The following is a 4,905-nucleotide window of genomic DNA, read 5'->3' as shown; positions in this document are numbered from 1 at the left end:
CCAAACAACTGCTCTTGAGCTCAATGATCTTCACCATAGCTCAGGAAGAGTATTGCAAAAAAGAGACTATATTGAAAGCATTGAAGGACCACATCAGGCAAAAGAAGATTCAGAAGAGGAAATCAAAGAACCATGGGCTTTACTTGATGAAGAGAAGACATCAGAAGCAGAGATAAAGAAAGATCCTTCATGGTTACCATCAAATCTTCCATGTATTCAATAGAAAGATCAGCAAAAAGAGGAAGATGAGGAAGTCATGTTAGAAGGTGACATGAAACATGATCCAGATCAGCAAAAGGACCAAGGATATCAGAGCTATATTGAGATATGGTTTCAGACGGTCACTAAGTTGCAGCAGTACTCTCTTCCTCAGCTATGTTTGATCCCTTCAAAGTCAGATCATTTGGTCTCTGAAATCCGGATAACTGTCCAAGCATGCATTTCAAGCCTCCACATCATCTTGTCTCTCATCTCGATGTGCACATGGCTCCATTGGAAGTATTCTTACACTTGAAAATGATTTTTTTTTTCAAGTAGGGTAGGGTAGAAAAAAAAAAGGAAAAAAAAGAGAAAAAAAAAAAAAAAAAAAAAATGAAAATAAGAGGAAAAATAAAAATCTAAGGTGAAAACCTCCTCGAAGGCGCCTTAGATTGGCTCATTGATTGAAAACCTCCATGAGGCGGTCAATGGGTTGGAAAAAAAAAGAGAAAAGAGAATAAGATCTCTGGGTGAAAACCTCCCTTGGAGGCGCCCAGAGCAGGCAATTAGGGTGAAAACCTCCATGAGGCGCCCTAGTTGTTTTTCAAAAAAAAAGAGAAAAAGAAAAAGAAAAAGAAATCTAATTTTCATTGAATAATTTCAGGTTGCAGCAATGACATTGCAGGTCAGGAGGATCACTCAAAACAAAGACAGAGGAGTTTTTGTGCCTTCTAGAGGAAGTTCTATATTTCTACAGGAAACATCCTGTAGAACCTTCAAGCGAGCCAGATTCGATTTTGGAAGGGGATCTAAAGCTTGGAATCCATTGGTTATGCCTGCAAGCATCCATGTTACCATTCCTCACCCTTTTCCATCATCTTTTCCACCTCATTGTGCTTCTTCATTGTGCTTCTACAGGAAGTTCCTGTAGAAATTGTAGGAAGCTAGAAATGGATTTCAAAAAGGTGGTTTGGCGAACATGGTAGCTTCCTCAAGGGTTCAGAAGTCCTCCTGCACTTTTCAAACTCCTCCTCCATCATCTCCATGCCTGCATCACAACCCAAGTTCATTTTTCTTACCATGCAACAAAACTGCAGAATGCCTTGAAGCAAAAATACCTAGAACAAAATTTGTTTTTGCCCTAACTTGAAAACCATGCATCCATTTGAAAAACCATTTTATGGGGAATCATACAGGGGTGATGGCAACATGCTTGAGCAGTTTCAGCCAATTCCAGTGCACGGTTTCCAAGAAATTAGCCTCCATCACCATCAGCCATTTTTGCATTTTCTCCATATCCGTGCATCCGTTTCAAAACCTGTTTCATGGGGAGATGCATATGGGTGATAGTAACCTACCCAAGCAGTTTCAGCCGATTCCGATGCACGGTTTTCGAGAAATTGATCTCTGAAATATTCAACCATTTTCCATTTTTCTCGAAATCTGTGCATCCATTGATCACGATTTTGCTATGGGAGGTGCATCATGATGATAGGAACATGCTCAACAATTTTCAGATCGATCCGGTTTACCATTTGGGAGCAATGGCAAAAACAAGTTTCTGTTCGGTGAAAATTCAGCAGCAACCGCTTGAGGGTGCAGATCTGAGCGTGGAAATGAACTCCTACAGCATGCATCTGGCCAGAGGACACCTGCACAAGGAAAAAAACAACCATAAATCATCAGCCAAGCCCTCATGCAACCAAAGAAACCAGTGCATGCAACAATGACTAGCCTCAGCACCTCACAGCAGCCATTTGACTTCAGGTACGTGACTGAAACTCGTTCTTCTATTGCACAAATCTAATTTAAAAACTGCATGAATGAATGGAATGGTGGAATTGAGCCACGAATATAGTAGGATTGAGCCGATAGTTCCTTGTCCAATTCTCTATCAATCAGCCAGGAATCATGCAACGTATGTGTTAGACAACTCACGTGAAATTTGAAAAAACACAGACAGTTGTGGATATTTTAAACTCCAGTGCAACTAAGGGTAAGGGATTACAGGCAGATGGCACTGCAGGGGACCAACAGTTTGCATGAGCAGCGCACGTCTCTGCCACCTCACCACAAATCACGCAGTAATTAAAGGAATGCTCGGCTGAAGACTCACGTTAACTGCTGATTCATTTACACTTGCAAACCTCTTCGGCTGAATCCTCTGCCTCTGAATTCTGTTAAACTGACGTCCTTCGCCAAGTTTTTCAGCTTGTTCAAAATTCTCCCGCATACCAAGATCGTTCAAAGGCGCAGAGACATCCTACAGAAGCCGGGCACTCTACAGGCGTTTCTACAGGAAGCTGCGCCACAGGAAACCCAGCATACGAAGAAGCTTGGACTGTTCACGTCGAGGGTGGAAATTCTCAGTGAGTGTAAAGCATGAGTATGAACAACCATGGGATAATGTCAAAGCCCATTTGACAACTTGTGATCCAAATACCAAGCATACAGTGTCAAATTCTGAGATTCCCCAAGAAGTTGTAGAAGACAAAGAAGTTATATTCACTTGTGATGTTACTTTCCGGGAGAGCCCTATGAAATGGGCATCACGTTGGGATACTTACCTTCTTATGACAGATGATCAGATCCATTGGTTCTCTATCATCAACTCATTGATGATTGTTTTATTTCTCTCCGGAATGGTTGCAATGATCATGATGCGAACATTGTACCGGGATATCTCAAAATACAACCAATTAGAAACAGAGGATGAGGCTCAAGAGGAAACAGGATGGAAGTCGGTCCATGGAGATGTGGTCAGGGCCCAACCAATGCAAGCTTACTTTGTGTCTATGTGGGAACTGGAGTTCAGTTTTTTTCCATGACACTAGTGACAATGATATTTGCAGTCCTTGGTTTCCATTCTCCTTCGAACCATGGAGGTTTAATGACAACTATGCTGCTATTATGGGTGTTTATGGGTTTGTTTGCAGGGTATGCATCGTCACGTCTATATAAGATGTTCAAGGGCACAGAATAGAGGAGGAACACACTGAAGACAGCATTCTTGTTTCCAGGCATTGCCTTTTGCATTTTCTTTATTCTCAATGCACTGCTATGGGAAAAAATTCATCTGGTGCAGTTCCTTTTGGGACTATGTTTGTCTTGGTCCTTTTATGGTTCGGAATGTCTGTGCCATTGGTCTTTGTGGGCAGTTACTTTGGCTATAAGAAACCTGCAATTGAGGATCCAATGAAGACCAATAAAATCCCCAGGCAGATTCCAGAGCAAGCTTGGTATATGCAGCCCATTTTCTCAATACTAATTGGAGGCATTTTGCCTTTTGGAGCTGTATTCATTGAACTGTTCTTCATATTAACTTCAATATGGCTGCATCGGTTCTACTATATATTTGGGTTCATGTTCATTGTCTTTGTGATCCTCATTGTTACATGTGCAGAGATCACCATTGTCCTGTGCTACTTCCAATTGTGCAGTGAAGATTACAACTAGTGGTGGAGATCTTATTTGACTGCAGGCTCCTTAGCATTTTACTTGTTTCTCTATGCCACATTCTATTTCTTCACCAAGCTAGAGATGACAAAGCTTGTTTCCGGAATTTTATATTTTGGCTACATGACCATCATGTCATACTCATTTTTTGTTTCGACCGGTACAATAGGTTTCTATGCATTCCTTTGGTTTGTGCGGACAATATACTCATCAGGGAAGATTGACTGAGGCTTTGCATGCAGCGGCCATTTTTCAGAGGGGTTGTTTAAGTTTTGGTTTAGGGGAATGGTGCTTGCTCCTTTTCTGTTGTTTTAGTGGTTTTTGGGTAACATTACAGGAGACACCAATGTCAATGTGCTGCTGTGGGAGTTAACGCTGAAGATGTTGTAGGAACACAATGCCGAAAGGGGGCCTCCCAACACAAGCAGAAGGGTCCCTACCAAGTTCCCAGGCATCCTCACATCCATCCCCTCCATGAAAATTCATGTTTTCATGGTTCAGACACAATTTAGTCATGGTTCAACCTTCTACATGAAGCTACAGGACTTTCTAAGGAAGTTCTGTATTTTTACCAGAAACATCCTGTAGAAGCCTTTGGGCAGGCTAGAATCAATTATGGAGAGGATTTGAAGCTTGAAGTCTGTTGAGGAGGCATGTAACCACTCTTTTCTTCCATCCTCCACTGGTTTCATCTCCTTTCACCACCATTGCCACCATCTGATTGAATATACTTGCACAATCATACCAAAGCTGAGAATTCTCTAGGAAAAGAAGCACAGGCAATGGGAAGAAACAAAGAGAAAAGCATGGTTTCATGACAGAGAAGAGGACATCACTTCAGAAGCTTGGCATGACAAGGAGGCCGCCAAGGCCATCAAAGATGAGGAGATAGATTGGTTGCTCAGAGGATGAGCAACACTTTCAGTAGGGGGGTGATGATGAGCCCCAAAAATGGATAATTATTTGGGCTCATTCAACCTCGTAATTCGACTTACTCCACCATTCTCATTAGTTTATTGCATGTTTTTTATTATATTTATACTAATAGAGTGAATTGGGTTAGTCATTATGCCAACAAGTCTAATGGGTTCTTTGTGTAGCCTTTTTGGTCAACTTGGAGACAAAATTGAAGGCTTTAATGAGCACTTGGCAACCAAATTCGTGGGAGAACAAGGGAGAGGATTTGTAGGAAGGTGTCCCCTTCATTTATGGGCCCTTACCTCGAATTCTCCACCATCAGCTTGGAGTTCA

General features: G+C 41.8%; 1 pseudogene; it reads left to right on the top strand.

Annotated features, from left to right (window-relative positions):
* Positions 1 to 2,583: 2,583 nt before the first annotated feature.
* On the top strand, positions 2,584 to 3,882 carry LOC149169003 (transmembrane 9 superfamily member 7 pseudogene; annotated as a pseudogene).
* The last annotated feature ends 1,023 nt before the right edge of the window (positions 3,883 to 4,905 follow it).

The sequence above is a fragment of the Pinus tabuliformis genome, chromosome 4_2 (genome assembly GCF_031772625.1).
Source record: "Pinus tabuliformis cultivar Carrire ecotype Pingquan chromosome 4_2, CPIR1, whole genome shotgun sequence".
In the NCBI taxonomy this organism is placed as follows: Eukaryota; Viridiplantae; Streptophyta; class Pinopsida; order Pinales; family Pinaceae; genus Pinus; species Pinus tabuliformis.
This window is presented reverse-complemented; position numbering and strand designations above follow the sequence as displayed.